Source organism: Mchenga conophoros, linkage group LG23 (assembly GCF_057382185.1).
Source record: "Mchenga conophoros isolate Kocher_MC1m ecotype Shallow Benthic linkage group LG23, M_conophoros_male_GT1.1, whole genome shotgun sequence".
NCBI classification, from domain to species: domain Eukaryota; kingdom Metazoa; phylum Chordata; class Actinopteri; order Cichliformes; family Cichlidae; genus Mchenga; species Mchenga conophoros.
In genome coordinates this window covers 50,781,988-50,802,388 of record NC_140547.1, presented here as the reverse complement: position 1 = coordinate 50,802,388, position 20,401 = coordinate 50,781,988, and positions in this window count along the sequence as shown.

The following is a 20,401-nucleotide window of genomic DNA, read 5'->3' as shown; positions in this document are numbered from 1 at the left end:
ACGGCCATTTTGTGGGACTCTATTAGCCCACATAGTAGCATACCAACTCTTTGTCCTCACAAACATGTCTAAACAGGTACACACACACACAAACACACACACAAACAGGTTTGTCAGGTTCCTCGGCTCGTTCTCTGCGTTCAGTCCATTGAAGGTGATTATTGAGCCAATCACAGCTACAGAGCTCACTGTGACTCTTCTTCTCTCTACAGTCACACAAACAAACACACTCAGAGACTCTGACAGCAAAACTACAACAATGTGGTGTTAACACTCACCCTGCCTCAGCTCCACCGTCCTCCTGCTGCTCTGACGGAGGCTCAGCTGTTTCTCTTCCTGTTCCCACCTGCTCGGGTGGCTCCTCCCCTCTGCAGTTACAGGAAATCAGGTGTGTGTGTCTCTTGTTGAGACTGGTTCTTCCTGCTCTCTATCATCACATTGGGTGTTTCCAAATTCAGGGAGAGGATGCTTCGAATGCCACATTTGTAGGAAATTGTATCACATGGACGCGACGAAGGCTGTTCAAATTTGAAGTCTTCCAAATGCGTCCTTCATTTTCCTGAATTTGAAGGATGGGTCAGGTGTGTCCTTTGTGGCCCAACATATCCCAGGATTCATTGCGGGCCATACAGGAGATATTTTTCTGATAATGATAGTGATCGAAGTGGGAGTTAATGCAGGAGACGAACACTTTCAAATGTAAGTATATGAAAATCTGGTGGTGCAAAAGTTTTTATAGCGGGTGTGTTGTTAGGCTCTGGGCATCTGCATAGACATGTTCTTTTTTTGAGAATGTGAGGACAAACTTGAAAGAGAGACACTGTGAGAGTGGACACATCCACACTGCTGCTGCATCTGTGCTCACCACGATGGCCTCCTTCAGAGAGATGGAGGACTCACTCTGTCTTCTGGCTGATGTAAGTGTTCAGCTTTGAACAGCTGTCGTTCCAGCTGCTTTTAACTTTGTAGTTTCACATTTGTACAGACTTTATATTTTTTATAGACGTGTCATAAACCAGTCCTTAAATCATTTTCATTATCACAGATACAGTCTACACTCTGCATCATGAGCTGGTCAATATCGCAAAAGTTGTAATTCGTTTCATGTTTCATGTAAACTGCTCTGAGGTCACAGTGACACCAGCAGATGTAGTTACAGCCTCTCTGTCCCCACCATCCCGGCCCACGTAGACCGCAAAGGCCGGGTCCTCCGAAGGATGCAGCCGACGAATTGGAACACAGCTCATGTCTGACAGCAGTTTGAAGAGGAAATGGATTCTGTTCTGTTCTTCACTCATCACCTACCTGACAGCTGACACCTCACACCTGTTTCTCAGCTGCAGGTCAGACAGAAGGACACACAGAGGATGGAGGGAAGGAGGATGGATCTGCTAGTCTGAAAGTTGGTATGTCAGTTTCTGGTCAAGTTTTTGTTCAACAGGAAACATAAACAGAAGCAGGATTCATACCAGCCTCCACTTGAACAGCAGCCTGCTTAAACTGTCTGCGTGTCTCTAGCTGATCTCTGTCTCCTGCTGATGTCACAACGTCTCCGTTTTATTTGAACACTGGAGGTGAAGATGGCAGATTGTTGGCTAAAATGGATGTCTGTGGCATCCTGCATTTAATGTTCAGCATCTTTGTGAAAAACCCTTTAAAAGTTGTTTAACATGTCCAAAAATCCAAAACTGTTACAGATTACAAAGATGTTGTTTCTATGAGCTCAGGCTGTACTTGCTAGTTCACATTTCGGTAGTAATGTTGATGATGAGGATCATTATTTGTCATTGCTTTAGTTTTTATTCCACTGTTTCAAGGACATGCACTTAGTAGGGACAGCGGACTGGACAGGTCTTCAGTCTGTCTCGCTCTAAGACAGCTGGGTTAGGCTCCAGCGCCCCCGCGACCCTGAAAAGGATCAGCAGAAGTGGATGGATGGAGGGTCAGTTTGTCAACATTAGAAAAACAAACATACTACCTGCCTTAAATGTGAAATGGACGGGCTTTATGTTTGCTCGTTGTTTGCTAAAGAGACTTTTCTGCAGCATTTCTCTCCCGACTTCTTTGTAGCACCTTTCACTGTCACACATTTGATCTTTACAGCAGGGCTGTGCCATATCATATACCATACTATAGAATTTTGACATAGTAGCTATATAATGTTACTCCTACTTTATAGATCTCCATCACCCGATCCTCCGAAAACCTCTTGGAGTTGGCAGCACTCGACTGAGCCATTTTGTGCAGAAGAAGATTAAAATGATGCTTTAAACTCCAGATGTTATCTGAGCTCAGATCCTAAAGCCAGACCTCTGCATCTTCATTCTTGTGGAAAAGCAGAGCAGATGTTGTTTTCAGGAGGATGCTGCTATAATGGCTTTAGTTCCTTGCAGGTAATTATGACGACAGCGGAAGCAGCAGGAACAACAAACAGCCCAAACTAACAGACAAAATATTAATGAAAGTCCAACCCAATCTCCTCCATCCCCGTATCCTCCACTATTTGCATCTTCATCTGTGAAACCTGCAGAGCAGAAACAGTGTGTGGACAAAGTTAGCCGGTATGCAGACATGTTTGCTTTTGTTACAGGAGTTTGAAACACATCTGCAGCTCATTCAGAGGCTTTGGGGCCGTACACACTTCATTTTAAATCAGTACAGCCGATCTCACAGCTGCTGGATGTTTCTTTGAATCATAAGAACATTAAGACAAACAAGATGATCATGAAAATCATATTAATGATTGATTTGGCCTACGTTTGATGCTGAACTGCAGTAGCTCCTGACATTGTGCTTTTATTTCGTCTGGATTAGTTTGCAGCACTGCTGCACAGTTTACATTAAAGTGCACTTTTGCAGAGCAGACGACCCCCTGCACGACTGATGGGGTGAACCAAGGCCCTGCATCAGACAAAGAAGCATTATTTCAACTGTGAGTCATGCAAAGCAGCTCTAGTAGAGTCCTGTAAATGAACAGACTGGATCCCTGTAACGTACCACCTCAGTGACCAGTGGAAACATTCAAATGTTCAGGTAGTCATCCTAACTGACTTGGGGTTTCTGCCAGTGTGTTACAAGTGAAGCAGCTTGCCTGGTCTACACACTGGGACTCGTTTCTTTAAATCACCATTAATACAGTTTCAGCTGCTGACACATTCACTAGTGGGTAGTAATTAAAGCATGCTGCACCACTCATGAGTGCTATCATTCAGCACTCTCATTCATTTGTCTTAAAGCTGGTAATTAAACTCCCTGATGCCTCACTCTGTCTCACTCTTTTCTGTGTGTGAGAGAAAGAAGATGCAGCTGTGTTTCTAACAGCTGCTCTGGAGGAAGCCCTGCAACTCTAGAATCTCACCTGAGTCTGTGCCTGTGAGCTTGATGGAGTGCCTGAACTCCTTGATGACTCTCTCACCACAGATGCTGTGGTTGGTTGGTTCACTCACTATGTATTAACAGACCTCTCTGCATTGAATCATATCTGTTATTAATCTCTGTCTCGCTTCCACAGCATGTCTTCATCCTGTCTTCCTTCTCTCACCCCAACCGGTCAGCAGATGGCCCCGCCCCTCCCTGAGCCTGGTTCTGCTGGAGGTTTACGTTGAAACCAAGCACACCATTGTTTTTCTTGTGACATTACCAATAAGTTTGATGTGTCACATGGCCCTCTTCCTATTGAAAAAACAAAAGTTGTATCCAAGATGGCCGACTTCTAAATGGCCACCATGGTCACCACCCATCTTGAGGAGTTTGCCCCTCACATATACTAATGTGCCACAAACAGGACTTTAATATCACCAACCATTCCCATGTTATTACGGTGTATCCATATAAATGGCCCACCCTGTACTTACATTATAACCAATCCGCTCCTTTATCCTCACTTAAAATATTTTTACTGAACTATTGTAATATTTGCTGCCATTGCTGCTGTCCTCTTGGCCAACTTACTCTTACAAAAGACATGTTTAATGTTAATGAGATTTTTTTTTAACTAAATAAATAAAGGTTATATAAAAGTCGCTGCCAAAAACTGATCGCGGCTTCTACCTTGTTACACGAATGTTGTTTGTGGCTCAAGATGACTTTATGTCATCCATGAGGGAAGCATTTGACATATGTTTCACATATTATAGCCCAACAAGTTACTTATAGCAGTTTAAATACGAGCAATCACTTTTTGGCAAATACCAGAAATCAGTTTTTGGCAGACAATCACTTTTTGGCACAACACCGGTGTCTAGCAGGTTTTATATTTTAGAAAGTTTAAAGCTCAGCTTAATAGAAGTAGTGTGGTCGTGAGTTTTGCATAAACAAATTTGTGCAAACCTCAATGAAGTGAAGCAACATTATAAAGAAGAGTGAGCCTAAATGACTCCCCAATGATGTGAGAGACTGATAGTCATACAGAAAACAATGACTTTGAGCTGTTGCTGCTAAACGTGCTTCTACAAGCAACTGAATCTTGGAGTGCACTTTGGTTTGTCTGCTCATAAATTGGTGGTTCATGATGATAAATGAACTTCTGAACTGGTTTAACATCAGTGCAGTGGCTGGTCCATTCCTTGATGTATATGTCAACGTTCAAAATGAGCCATTTAAATCAGCTGTGTTGGATCAAGGACACATCTATACCCTGCAGGACAGCGGCCCCGAGGCCTGGAGTTCCCACCCTCAGTGCAGTGGAAATAGTCTGGTGCCAGTCTTGGTGCTGCCTTTGAGTCTATATTGCCGAACACTGTGCGCACACATTTTTTTCCTTCCTAAACAAACACACATTTGTAAAGGAAAATTTAAATTGAACTCACAGTTGGCGGTTAATCGTTATATAGTTTAGATGTACACCGAGAGACGCATTTAGTGGGACTTTTACACCGCCACAGATTTTCTTCTTCTTTTTTGTTACATTATTGACATATACTAGATATTTTAACCTAAGCAGCAACAATCATGTCTCTGGTACAGGCACTTTCCACCATGCAGGTTAAGCTAAAATGTGACTTGAAACAAATTCTGGGTTTCCGTTCCATAAAGGTTCATTTCATCTGGTAAGTTAGCCCCTGAGGTAACAGTCTATGTGAACATAACATACTCACTGACTCACACTCAACTTGACTGATAGTGATTTCCTGAATTAGGCAAAGCGCACAGAGGAAATTCATTTGCATATGTTTGTTTTCACAATCACTGAAATCCAAGTTAGGCATGTTTCCCTTTTTTGTTGTTGTTCTTGACACGAGTGCTTCAGTTATTTTCTCATCAGTATGTCAGGACAGAAAGGATTCTGTTGTGGATTTATGATCATCTCACGTGTGTCCATCTTTCAAACTCTTAGATTGTGTAGACATTAATGCAGCTGTCAGACTGTAGGCCAGTTTCTTTGCACTGTAAGCATTGATTGGATGCTACTGTAGCAATCAGTGCTTACACAAAACGTCCCTGCGTAAACCCTCAGACACACAACAAACAGATCAATAGTATCTGAAATTCAGAGTACGGATCTTTTTACACATTTCTCACAGAAAATCACCTAAATCGCTTTCGTGTGAGATGCACATCATGTTTGCCTCATAAAGACTTGCCCTGTATGTATTCATTTCTTTTGACTTTCACGTGGAATTGTCACCTAATATAACAGGTCCATCAGTAAATGGTGTCTATCTTCAGTTTCTGTCTCCTAGACTTTGTCCCTGTCAGGTTACAGCTGAATAGATAGTCATATCATGCAGAGACTGCATCGTACTATAATGCTCGTATGATCGCGTTTGTCATAAGTGGACTGGTCTTGTTGAAACGTTGCATAAACCTTGCCCAGTAAACTGTGAGTGCTAACATTTCTATGGCATATGCAAATACTTTAGACAAATCCCACAGTTGTCTATATTTGTATATTTGACAGTTTAATGAAGCATTTAGAAATCAAAGGTCAGATTAAAATGCTGGATCACAATAGAATGTGATATCACACAATACAATATTTTTAATATCACACACAGCATGAAAGTTTGCTAGTGTATATTATAAAAATATTACAGTATGTTGGTATAACTTTATCCCCTCCTAGTTTTTAAGATACAAATTTTGGCCCACACTGATTTGTGATCATATTCCTCTGTCCACTAAATGAAGATGGAGGCTCTGCTCTTTATTTCTGTGTTTCTCTGGAGAATCCTGGTAACATGATGGCTTTCTGTCTCTAAACACACACGAGCTTAACTCCGAATGAACATGATCAGAGTTCATTGAACCAACTCTGATCAGTCTTTTCTAAGGGTTTCAAGCCTTTCTTGTTCGAGCCTCTCTTTGTTGTTGCTACAGTTATGTGTAATTATTAATAGTATTGCAGATGTTAGCCTCTGCCTGCAGTGTTGATGTGGGTAAAGGCTTTAACCATGGATTAGCGGCAGGTCCCAGCTTGTAAATTGTGGAGCATTAATGCCCACTCCAGCTCCTATAACCAAATATAAACAGTTGGGATGAGAGTTAGCTCAAGCCACTACAACAGCCAGCAAGAATGATCTGTTCATGCTAGCATTAACAGTGCCTATACACATAGCGACACACGGGGGAGGGGCCTAACTAATAACCAAGATGACTACAGGCTTGGAGGTGCTAAAAGTCAGATATACCAGGAGCAGTTTGGGCTTTAGAACAAATTTTGTGTAATTATAACAATATGTAAATTAGGACATGGTTACATATGATGTTGCTGATTTTTTAAATCTAATTTTTATGTTGCATTAATTTCTTTTTGTCAGACAGGGAATCAAACAAGTTCTGTTTTCTCGAATGAATCCCACTGTTATTTCTTTGTCCTACCAACAGGGATGTTTACATGGTATTCATGACTGCTGCACCTGATGACTTTCACAGCTTGAGGACTGCAAACATTTCCCAACAAGACATGAGTGGTGGGGTGATCGTTGGTATTCCTGATCAGGTGAGGATCTGTTCCCATCAAACCACCAAAACCAGTTGTTCAGGATGTTTACAGGATGAAGAATCCCCAGTTATTCTTTGTGGTTGGAATGTGCCTACATATGGCTGTGTGGGATTCTGGCTTACTTTAGGGTCAGAGCAGTTGGTATGTGGAGCAAATACTGACACAGTCAGAGTGGGCAAACCAGCAATAGGCTTGTTGTCATACCTGGAAGTCTGAAAGCTCCCGATGCTGGATGGTCTTTCTAGTTTTTAATGACAGGTCGTCTAACAAAGCTTCCATGAGGTGCTATAATGGAGACTGTCCTTTTCAAGGAGTTTCTCATGTCTTATCCTACTTTTTTCTTTTTTTAATTAACAGGAGTGAGAATTTGAAATCCTCTATATTGACATGATTACATTTCTTCTATTAAATGAGAAGTACATTTTGAACACAGTATAGTGAACACAATATCCAAGAAGCTAAATCTGGTGAAATGGTTTCTTTAGCTGTCAGCTTGAAAGGCTGATTGGGGTATTTTTGTCACCTTGCATGCGGGTGGCATGGACACCCGACTTTTGTGTGCATTTATCAAAAAGCTTGGATGATTTTGAAGATCAGTGGCATTCAACTCATGATCAGCGTTCAAGTTTTCTTAAAATCTTGTAACATGATAACTAGAAAGAAGACAGCTAGGATTTTCAAACTGATCCATAGATGGATCTACTATGAAGCTGAGGGACAGCACTGCTTAAAAGATCCTTTTTAAATGACTCCAGCTGTCTGATTTAATGAGACCACGTGTGCTCAAGTTTCCTGCTCTGACTCGGCCTCAGAATGTCTAGAGGCAGAAATCAAGCACACTCAAAGGAAATAAGCGTATCAGTGGGCATGTGCTCAGCACGCAGAGTGGGAGTGACTAAAGGTGCCACTGCAGAGCATCGCAGTTGTTTCGTGTGATTAAGTTGTGTGTTTATGAACCTGTGAGTGTTAGTCCTTTTGGCAGGATGACTCGCATGAAGCTGTTATAATTGTTTGTGCATGTTAAAGTTATGCCTCAGTTCTTTGATACCATGTTGGTAGGATTATTTGGCACTAAGTTAATAGCAGTGGCTGTAATCTCCCGCAGTCATTACATCCAGCGGTATTACAAATAAAGGACTTTTCTATTGTTTAGTTTAACTGTGGCTAGCTTGCCATGTCCGTGCCTTATGATTGGCAATTTGTATGACGTGCTATTTAGGCAATATATGAGCTATAGTGACCCCTTGTGGATATTGTGAGATATTGCTGTGTTGAGTACATTATGTTTTCAATTGTTTTCTAGTTATTTGTGACTCTACTAATGATAAAATTGCCTGTTTCTGTTTCCAGAAAACCATTGCTCATAGTCCCACATACTATACAATGATAAGTTCAAGTATGGCTGTACCTAATTTGGATTAAGCCTGGCAAGCACTTTGATGTAAACATTTCTTCTGTGGGACTTAAAGACAGTTAACCCAACTCCTGGACTGCTGCAGTCTTCCTGACAGAAAGCTTAGGCCAGGCTTGTATGCCCAGTATATATATTCTATAACGTGTGTAACTACTTCGTTTAGTTGTTTTTGTTTGGATTTAGTTTAGTTGTTTTTCTTTTCAGTGTATTTCAGTGTCAGTAATTTGTGTAGTGCTCACTCACATTTTCAACTGGAAAAGACCTGCAATAGAAACGTATTTAGGAGCAAACAAGTGAATGAAAAGTTTGACATCATGAAGCCCAAACAGCACCTAGTTTTCAACAAAAACACATAACATAAGAGCAGCAGTGACGATGCAGCTGACACAGATGAACCCATTTAAACTGGTCCCAGTGTTTTTAGCCTAACTTGAGTCTTGAACCATTGGGGCAAATGAAAAATTCCAGCAGTTCTTGAAAGCAGCAACTCTGTGCTTTTTTGTGATGTTAGGGACATTATGGTAACTCGAGGCAGAACACCATCCAAATCTTGGTAAATAACACATGAAAGAACAAAACAAACAAACATGGTAAAAAGAAGCCAAACGTGTGATAACATTGTTCCATCACGCTCACTCACTATTCTCTCAACCTTTGCCTTCACGGGGCTGCTGCAACAATGTACCTGGGATTACCGTAATGATGCAAATATTAATGAAAAGTGCAGAGTTGCTGCTCTCAGGAATCATTGGACTTCTTTTAATTGAGGAAATGGATCAGGAGTTACGGTAGTTACAGATGTTTAATACAACCCTAGAAAAGAGCTTTCTGTAGTGCTGTGCGATACGGAAAGATTTTTTATGTCTCCGATACAAGTAAATACAGGGCTGATATGATCTATACTTTTTAATGTGGATGATGCATCATCAAAATGCCAAATTGTTTACATTTTCATGACCTTTACGTTGTTTTTTAGGGGGCTTCATCCTAATGATTATTAATGAGTTAAAACCGAGGACAGAAATAATAAAAGGATTTAGTTTGTAGCCCATAGTTTAAAAACAGTAATCACACATTATCCCTTTCTTTAACAGCAACACAAAAGGATCATTATATTCCATTAAATCTGAGCCATATTATATTCAGTATATTTATTTTAATTTCAGTAAATGTTTTTATTTAAATGACATGTTTCAGTGAGATAAATGTGTTATTTCAAGGTCGTTGCATCATTTTTACTTTTCGAGTTGGCTAAAATAAGAATTAGCCAGTTGCACTTTAAAGTAATATAACCAACATATCGCCACAGTTATCTACCTGGATATTCTTCAGAGCATGCTTTCTTGCATGTGACAACAAGAGACCTCTCGGTTGTCTGGTGGAGCATTTAGCGCCTCGCTACATGTTTCCAAATCGGCATTTCTTCTCAGTGAAAGCTGTCCTAGAGAAGTAAAGCAAGTTTGTAAGTTTCTCTCTCAATGTTTGTAACGCATTCCCACGTTAAGCTTAACAACCGATATATGGAGCGACTGCCGCGTCTCCTCTCCCCCTCCCTCTCCTGCTGCTACTTCAATCATGAAACTAATCAATGATCAGCTGATCGCAAGTTCCGTCTCTCTTGTTTGTTTCCCACTTTGCGCCAGAAAGAGGAAACCAGCAGATAAACCACAGCAGCACGTTTAAGCTTGATAAGCTGTTGTTAGAATTTATTTAATATTACTTTAATGCCTAATGCTATAAGTAGCTGACAGCTGGTAACTGTGCAGGGGCGGGTCTAGCACGGTTTTGCTAGGGGGCCAGCTGGGGCATTAACAGGGAAAAGGGGGGCACAAAGAAATACTTTTCTTTCTTATTCTCGTTTAAAATGTCTCGCTTTTAATAAATAATTATCTGAATCTTACAACCAAAGTTTTTATCTAACGTAAAATGTATAGAAATCTAATATTGTATATAGTAACTATTAAGTCTAATATATACCCTAGTAAGTTATAGTACTTTTTCCTTTGGGAAGATACCATCTGTGCAGTCTGCAGTTCTGTTGAAGAAAGATGTTGAATCTATTTAATTGTTGTTGAAAAATAATTGATTTCTGTGCATTTTTTTTAAATACATGCATTAAATTAAAGTCGATCATGTCGATTAAGCATCACGAGGCAGAGGGTGGGCGATGGTTCCCTTTAGGTTTTTTTTTGCTGGGAGTTTGCAACCCTATTAGTTAGGTTGTTTAATATTTCTGCTAAGTACTCTTTAAAATACCAGAATAGGGAGGATGGTGCAGGTTTAAGTTTATTAGATTGATCAGTGTTGCTGAACTATGAAATATTTTGGGTGCAGTGTGTTTTTTGCATACAGGTATAACTAAATAACTTTAATGTTTTATTTTTTAAAACTTGAGTATGAACTTATACAAAATAAAGAAAGATATTAAAAAAACTGTTTTATTGATTATAAAAATACGCTGTATCGGATTCATATCGATACTGGACACAAAAAGTGGTATCGTGCGTTCTCTAGTCCATACAGGAGAGAACCAGAAACTAAAGAAACTAAATTGCGTGTTTACCTTTATGTTGACATCAGTGTCTGTTTTTTTTATTATTATTATTTCAGCATTTCAGCATCTCAAAATATTTTTTAGATAAAAGCAGTCAAAATATTTTTTTTAACAGATGAATCATTAAAGGATGGCAATTTCTAAAATGGTAACCAAAAGACCCGTGTGTTTTCTCTTTTGAATAATAATAATTATTGCTCATTAATAAGAAAACTATTTCTAATCCAATTCAATTTTCGAACAATCAATAAAATGATTGATGACTAAAATGATGAATAACCGCAGCCCTAGAATAAACACATTTTAGAGAAACTTGTGATTTTTGAGATGATGCAGTTTTAATTTGATAGTTTTTCCCCTTTGGTAACTTTGCTGTCCTCGCCCTGAGTTCCTTAGTTTCACCAGCTAGACAGCGAGATAACGATGCTCCAATAACCAGACTTGTTTTCCTTTCTGCGCTGATTTATTGAAGAATGGCCTCTGACCATTGCCTTCTCTTTGACCATCGTAAAACTGAAAGTACAAAATACTGTATTAGCTAACTAACATTGTAAACTAGCTTGTTACACTTTTACTGCAAGCTAACAGTAGATTACAGCTCAGTATTCAATACCATCGTTCCCTCGAAGCTGGACAGGAAACTGCAGGATCTAGGACTGAGCAGCTCCCTCTGCAGCTGGATCCTTAACTTCCTGTCTGATAGACGCCAAGTAGTCAGACTGGGCAGCATCACCTCATCCCCCATCACACTGAACACTGGTGCTCCACAGGGGTGTGTACTGAGCCCTCTCCTGTACTCACTCTACACCTACGACTGCACAGCCACTAACAACTCCAACATCATTGTGAAGTTTGCGGATGACACTACAGTGGTGGGTCTTATCACCAAAGGTGATGAGACGGCTTACAGGGAGGAGGTCAGCGCCCTGACCCACTGGTGTCAAGACAACCATCTCACCCTCAACGTCGCAAAGACAAAGGAGTTGATAGTGGACTTCCGGAGGTGCAGAGAAGTACACACCCCCATCACCATCAACGGCGCTGCTGTGGAGAGTGAGCAGCTTCCGCTTCCTTGGTGTACATCTGGCTGAGGATCTTACGTGGTCAGGACACATAAACAAAACAGTGAAGAAGGCGCAGCAGCGCCTCTTCTTTCTCAGGAGACTGAAAAGATTTGGCATGAGCCCCCGCATCCTCAGGACCTTCTATCACTGTGCCATTGAGAGCATCCTCACTGGATGCATCACCACCTGGTACGGCAACAGCACCGCCTACAACTGCAAAGCTCTCCAGCGAGTAGTGCGGTGCTCTGAACGGATAATTGGAGGTGAGCTTCCCTCCCTCCAAGACATCTACAGGAAGCGCTGCCTGAGGAAAGCGGGGAGGATCATCAAGGACTCCAGTCACCCCAGCCATCAACTGTTCAGACTACTTCCATCAGGAAGGAGGTTCTGCAGCATCCGGTCCCCAACCAGCAGACTGAGAGACAGCTTTTTCCACCAGGCCATCAGACTGCTGGACACTTCATAGACACCTCAGCTTCACTACTGGAACTTCAACATTATGCACTCCACACTAGGGCTGCTCGATTATGGCAAAAATGATAATCACGATTATTTGACGATATTTATTTAACCCTTTAAGACCTACTATAGAACCAAGTCCACCAGAGCTTATATTATTTTTTTTTTACATGCTGTAGTGCCATTTGTGGGAGCATTTCAAGTTGCTATACATCAATACAACTGTTATAGCCCATATTTTAATAATATGTATGCATTAAGTCCATAGTAATTACATAAATTGCAAAAAAGTGCAATAAACTACAAAAAAAATTGAAAATCGTTTTTGTTTTGTTTACATATATTTCTACTTGGAGAAATTTAAGAGGTTTATCCCTCAAAACTTTAAATACAATAAAGTTGCAAAAAATAGTTTCCCACCACAGGAAATTTATTTTGAGTGTCTTCATAGTTTTATTTTGGAGATACAGCAATTTTTATATACTGCAGGAAAAACAAAAAACAATCCTATGATGCAAATTTGCAAAGAAAACAGCATGTGCATCATTTCACTGTGGGAAGTGTTACGAACAGCTGATAGGAACGGCAAAGCGTGTTTCTGGAATATTATGTTTTTGTTCCTGCAAGTGCTTTTTATGCAATTTTTGCAAAGCTATATGTGGAACGAAACCGTGACCTAGGACAAGCTGATGGCATCAGATGTAAGTACAACTCCTCCGGTTTCATATGCAAAACAAATTATTGCGCTAGCTTACACGGTTCAGGTTCTACAGGGATTTAAAAATAGTTACGCAAAACGGAGCGTGCTGCTCTGACCGGCTTTAAAGGGTTAACAATGACTTTAAAAAAATAATATAAAATAGTGTGCAACACCACTGAAGTTTTTTTTTTTTAAACTCTCTTTTCAACCAACGGCAGTCACTCTCCAAATAACTTCTGCTTAGCTTTCCGAGCTTCCCTCGGGTCCTCTTAATCAGCGGTCTCCAACCTTTTTTGCGCCACGGACCGGTTTATGCCCGACAATATTTTCACGGACCGGCCTTTAAGGTGTCGCGGATAAATGAGGGAGGGGCTAATAATCGGCTCAGTCATTTTTAATGATCGTTGAAAGCCCAGATCGTAATCGTGAATAAAATTCGATTAATTGAGCAGCCCTACTACACACTGTATATAAATGCCACTTGTTTTGCACATGTCCAACTACCAACCTCTGTATATTTTATTTTATTGTTTACTCTATTTAATTTGTAAAATATGTACACACACACGCGCGTAGAAAAACATATTTAGTATACACATCCAGTAATGCATGTACTATTATATTTTGTACATATATTTATTAGTCTCAGATTTAGCCGTTCTTATGTTTTGCTTGTTTTACGTTATTGTATTTTTGCACACCTCTGTTGCTTGTGAAGCTCGCAAACAAGAATTTCACTCACATGTACTGTACCAGTGTACCTGCACATGTGATGTGACAATCAAAGTGATTTGATAACAAGATAAAACTTTCAAATGTACAAATTATCGTACCATTTTTACACAAAACAAAAGTTAATAATTATTTTATCGTCACTCATACTTACAGACATATCTTGTCCAAGGCAACAACATTTTAAGGTCCATATCAGCTTAGAACGATAACTTTCCGCCATCTTTGATTTTTTTCACCTTCTCATTGTTCCTTTCCCAAAGTAGTCAAACCCATATTACAAAGCAGCCACTAGAGGGAGCTCTAGGGCCGTTTGCAACCATAATATCCAGTTTACCTTATAAAAGGCAGAACAGTAACTATAGTGTTTGCAATAAATGGAGACATTTAAAAACAGAAAGCTATCATCTACTGTGATTCAAGTGTATAAACTAAACCACATAAAATGGCTTAAACTGAATATGGTCACGTTTTATTTTTTGTGTGGCCATTACTGCATTTTAATGGTGTTATAGATGCTGTCGAGGCTAAGCCTACATTTAAAGCCACTGAGCTGTTTGTTGGCAGGTTAATGCAATGTCACTGGTATGAATAAACGTATTAAACTTAGTTCAATAACTGAAACCATACTTATCTTGTCCTTTAGATTCTTTATTCCAACACAATTTAACATAACAGCGCAGCGGTCACAATCTGTTTGCTCCTTCCCAACAACAACACACCTGCTGCTAATGACCTATCTACCTTAAATAGACACACCATATGTAACACAAAAGGTGACCCCTAGTGGCATACATGAGGTACCCACACAAAAATGGCTCCTACAGATACTGAGCACAAATATGAGTACAGAGAATTTCCAGCAAGCTTTTAATACTGTCACAAAAAGGTCTAGAGGGATTTATCAGCATCATCCTGTCAAACTGGTTTTATGGTGGTTTTGATGAGAACAGATTATAGCTTTATCAAGAAGACCAACCGTCGAAGTCCTGTTGGGAAACCTTTGCACTTTTTCAAGGTGTGAGTATCATCAAGTGTAGCAGTGATGTCCTCATTGGTCGTTGACACAGTTGACAACTTGTTTGAGGGATGAAATTGTGGCGTTTTGGTCAGAAAGTTTATACTTGTAAATCAGACTGCAGAAATATTTCTGAAGATGTAGTGGTTTGTTTGTTTGTGGTTTGTTTGTTTGTGGTTTGTTTGTTTGTGGTTTGTTTGTTTGTGGTTTGTTTGTTTGTGGTTTGTTTGTTTGTGGTTTGTTTGTTTGTGGTTTGTTTGTGGTTTGTTTGTTTGTGGTTTGTTTGTTCATGTTTTTGTTTGTTTTTATTTCAAATATCTTATAACAAGATGAAACTACAATTGTAAACGCAATTTGGTTTTTTGGTTTTTTCTCAAACTTAAGTAACTGAAACCTTTCATTGAACTACAGCAGAAACAGATTGGAAATGCCAAGTTATTCTAACACTAGTGGACTTGTTAAACAAAACATTTGTTTCACTTCTTTCTCAACATGCAGCACCATTAAGAACAGTGGACCAGCATAGTTGGTCTGCATGAGCACACTTACTGCAACAGTTGTACATGCTGAAACTGGTTGCTGTTAGCTGATGTGAAGAAATGTCTGGACACATCAAAAGTTTTCTTTTTCATTTTCTTCCTCCCTTGGATAACATACACATGGCAAATAAAAACATGTAACTAGGGTGACGTGAAGTGTGTATCATCAGGTTTAACTCAAATATAATGAGGCTGTCCATCTGTGAAGTAATTGTTCCTTCAAAAACCACTGTGACAACAGATTTTATTTCATTCATTTGATGGTTTTCTATTCTGTATACTGGAACTTTTTAATAGCCCCCCTGTCCACACATCCTTGACATGAGACTTTCTGCAGAGTTGCACATGATGAATGCACACAAAACTTAAAGTGTTGCTGTCATATTTTTTTGGATGTGGTTTGTTGTCATAATCAAGAACGTGTCTTATTTTTTTATTTGTTTTGTTGCTGATCGGCCATTGGACTGCTGAGCCTGCAGTGAACAGCCAGCCACTGACTCTTGATGCTAGAGCAAGGACAACTGAGCTCTCTCTCTCTCTCTCTCTCTTTTAAATAAATAATACGTTCGAGCTGTTTATGTTTTTGACTTGTTATGGACTCTGACTGGCAATGGGAGGGCTGGCGGACTCATATTATGGAGGTGGAGGGTAGACACATTTTGTGTGCAAGAGACCACATACTACAGTGGTGATTGACACAGACTTCAATGGACATTTAGGTGAAGGGAACAGAGGTTATGAGGTGTTGGGTAGGTGTGGTGTTTAGGAGAGAAATCTAGAAAGACAGATGTGGGGCAGATTTTCCAAGTGGAAATGGCCGTGGTGCACACATACTTCAAGAACAGGGAGGAACTTGTAGAAATATATGAAAGTGGAGGAAGCTGCACACAGGGCAACTAAATATTATGCAGAAGGTGAAATCAAAAAGACAGGAGACAAGGAGGTGTCAGGGAGAATGCAGCTATGCAGCATCAAATGGTAGTTTGAAGGATGAGTTTGGACATCAAGAAGAGGAAGTGAGTGAAGGCAGAGACATGCAGGAGTATAAACAGGCTCTGGGTAGTAGGGAAGACTTACCAGATGGCTGGGATAGTACAGCTTTATTGAGATAAACTGCCAAGAAGGGGTTTGACGTCTTCTCTGCACAGAAGAAAGGGAAAAAAGAAAAGTGATTTTGAAAGTATTTGAAGGAAGAGATTTACAAAGAAAAAGAAGTGTAGTTAGTGAAATGAAGAAAATAGACCAAGAAACTGGGAGGCTAGGCATGTAGCAGAAAGAGGTGACAAAGGAAAAGGCTCAGTGCCACGTATGTGAAGCTGGACCCCAAGGAAATGAGGGAATGAGACTTGCTAGGCAGAGAGTGAGTTTGAATGGATGTTCAAACCCCAAAAAAAAAGATATATTCACATAACATAGATTGAAAGAAGCTGCAGGTGGCACAGCAGCTTTAATGTCTTCCAGACAGGAAGTTTTGGAAAGAAATATCATCATTTCCCAGATTTTACTATCTTAGTGTTCTGTAACAAAATCACTGTTGTGCGCATGGTGTTAGAGATGATGATGATTACAAACAAACTTAATGTGCTAGTCGTGCTTTTCTTGAGGGATTTGTCCTTCGACCAGTTTTCATGTCATTGGAATCATTTGTATTCACTGATTCTGGCACTTATTTCATCAAACCAAACTCCAAGTAAATACTTTCGGCTTTTTGGTTTTGTCAAACGAACTAATGTAAAGAATGCCTGGCTGTGCACTACACCACGCAGTGGGAATTTGTCTTCTCCAGTTAAATTCAGGATTAACTTGCTTTATAACACAGACCTCAAAAGTAACCGTTATAACCCCAAACACAAGAAAATGTGATCTACAGCACAGTGAGAACTGGCAACGCTTATCTGGAGGGGTCAGAGTGAATGAACTGGACACCTGTAGAAGCAGGATTTGATTTCCACTGATTTCCTTTCCGATCCGATACCAAGTAAAATTCAGGGTGGTATCGACGATACTGATCCGATACGATACTCTGTACAAAAACTTATTTTTTTTACTCTATCTTTTATTTTATCTCAAATTATAGCGTCGTAATGATCACAGGACATCAGATTACTTGTTCTTATCACTTAATGATGCAGAATTATCATATAGAAATGAAAAACCTGAAGTTGTGGCTATTTGTTGCCTGCCTGCAGCATTAAAGGACTCCGTGAGAGACGTCTGTCTCGCCCTGGCAGCACCTCTCCCTCTCCTCCTCTTCAGTTCGCCTCAACATACGCTCGTCATATTCTGTGATATGATTCACTCTGAGGTGTTTGACCAGGTCAGCGGTGTTACCACAACACCTCACATTCTTGCCACATGTATGGCAAACCACGTCTCAGCTGTTCGTGGAGGTAAAATACGTCTGCACATGACTCTGTTTACGCTCAGCCATTGTTGTGAGTGTGCACACCAAGGGGCCGGACACAATGACGGGTATCGGAGGAATCGATATTTCAGTATCGATCCGCACATCACTAGTTGAGATACGTTTTAAACTGGTCCAAAAAACAAATGCATATTTTCCCGAACCACTGTTCCTTGACTAAGGTGGATAACGTGATGAGGTCAAGGAAGGGTGTGACGGAGATTTGATTGAAAAACTTTGTCGTCCGTTAAAGTTTCACGTTGGCTTTTTCATCTTGAAAGCCCTCTCTGCTCGTGTCCAACCCGTGTGAACAATCACAGATGTGAGAAATGTAAACAAACCGTCCGCAGAACGCTGATCAGGTTATTTTAAGCGCAAGAAAACAAAAACGTTGCGCTCACCGTCGGCGTCACGGACGAGGCCTGGGGGTCCGGGCCCGTCCACAAAGGTCATTGTAACACAAATCATACGATTGCTAATGAAAATGCTATAAAGCTACATCGCAGATAAGTCTCTGGAGTAACAATCAAGGCCATGTTAGTTATTTGATGAATAGTATCTGTGCCACTCATGGCGCATGACTGAGGAGGACGTTGACCTCTGCAAGTCAGAAAAGTCTGCTACTCATTGTATAAATATGAGATTTTTTTCAAAAACCAGCCAGCCATCATCTCGGGAGGCTGACTCCAAAGTACCATCTCACTTCAAACTTGCAAAACAAGTCGAGTCGATGCGAGCGCACTGCTTGTTTCTAGTTAGTCTTTAAGGATGACAGCATTAGTCTGCTCCTTTGTATGAAATAAAGTGAGTCGAGTCCATGTGGTCTGGCACCCACCCACATTTCTCTGCTAGTGATCCATGAGGACTCCACCTTGTTGCCAGTTCTCTTGTGTGGAAGCTTCAGGAAATGACAGCTTCACTCTGACGTGTGTGAGCTGTGTGAGGTCTGTGGTTAGAAGTTTACAGTGTTTGCTCTTTGTGTCGTCTGTAATATGCTCTATGGCTTTAAAAAAATGGCCACATGTTTCTGTAGCTGAATTTGTCCATCTCTGACCTTCTGAGGCTGTATTTTCAAACAGGGACGTTCTGACTTTTCTTCACCTTGTACTTCATTCTGCAAATGTTTTATACTCTATTAGAGTTATTACATTATTCTGTTATGCTATAAAATCAACCCCCATATAAGATCGTACTTAAGAAATACATTTAAAAAACCTTCCTGTGCAAATAACCCAAGTTATCTAGAAGAAATAAAAACTGCACCGCAAACCAAACTCAGGTGTTCGACCTGTTGAGCTCGGGAAACTAACTGGTGTTTCATTTTAGTGAGTGCTTTGTTAGATTCCTTCATTTGAACCAAATGAAGTTGATTAAAGTTGATGCATTGATGTGTTTGAAGTGTTTTGTTAGTTGCGATGGATCTCCTGCTGTCTTTTTTCCTCATTATTAAAAGAGGATTTCTTTGAATTTCAAACATCCATTTCCTGTTTATCTGGTCCCGGGTCACAGGTGCAGCAGTCTAAGCAGAGAATCCCAGACCTCCCTAAACAACCACTTCCTCCAGCATATCCAGGACAATACTGAGGCATTCCCAGGCCTGCTGAGAGATATAACCTCTCTAGTGTGTCCTGGGTCTGCCCTGGAGACTCCTCCTCATGGGACAGGCCCCAAACACCTCACCCAGGATATTTTTAATTAAAAAAATCACAAATAAGTCGTCAGGTCTGATGGTCACATTTGTGAGATTCAACCACCATAAAGCAGAGATCACACAGGACACACTGTGTAACCCTCAGCTCAGGTGTGTTCAGGACATTTGCTTGGAAGAAGCCGTCTGTGGATAAATCCTGCTCTCCACCTCAGCTGTCAGGTTTATCCAGAGAACGGCCGTCCTGACTTCCAGCAGCCCCACAGTCCTCGTTTCTAATAAACTGGCATCACTGAAATGAACTGTCTGCCTCGCTGTTCAATAATCTGCTCTTTGCCAATTTCCCAGCAGAACCTTCCACTCATATCAGCATTTTTCTGTGATTCTCACATGAACTAAACATAAAAAGCTGAAGCCAACCTCAGAGTTCCCCGTAGTGAGGAAGAGTTTCCTCTGAGCCACAGCTGAGTTTGATGCGTCCACAAAGGAAGACTGACGGGAGGACAGACTCTGGGAGAAAGGCAGATATTAAAAGATATGAATACAAAGTACGCTGCAACAAACAGGACAGCAGATTATGAAGAGCGGTTAGACCTTCATGTGTCAGTCATTGAAATGTGATCAAAGTTACCTGTTTGACATCCTGATAGAAGAAAATCAGCTTCTTGGATCCGTTTGCAGCAAAGAATTCATGGATCAGACTGAACTGGAAGAATCAGACATTAATGACTCAAAGGTTCAACTCTGAGGAAGGATCACGTCTCTGAACTTACTCTGTCATCAGAGACGATGGCGTCTTCCACCGCCGCCTCCTCCAGGCTGCCGGCGTCGGCCAGCCTGCTCATCAGGTATTTATGTCGGGCATCCAGAGCTGCCCGCCGTTCCTCCTTCACGGCTCTCGCCTGTTTGGCTACTTCTCTCCTCGC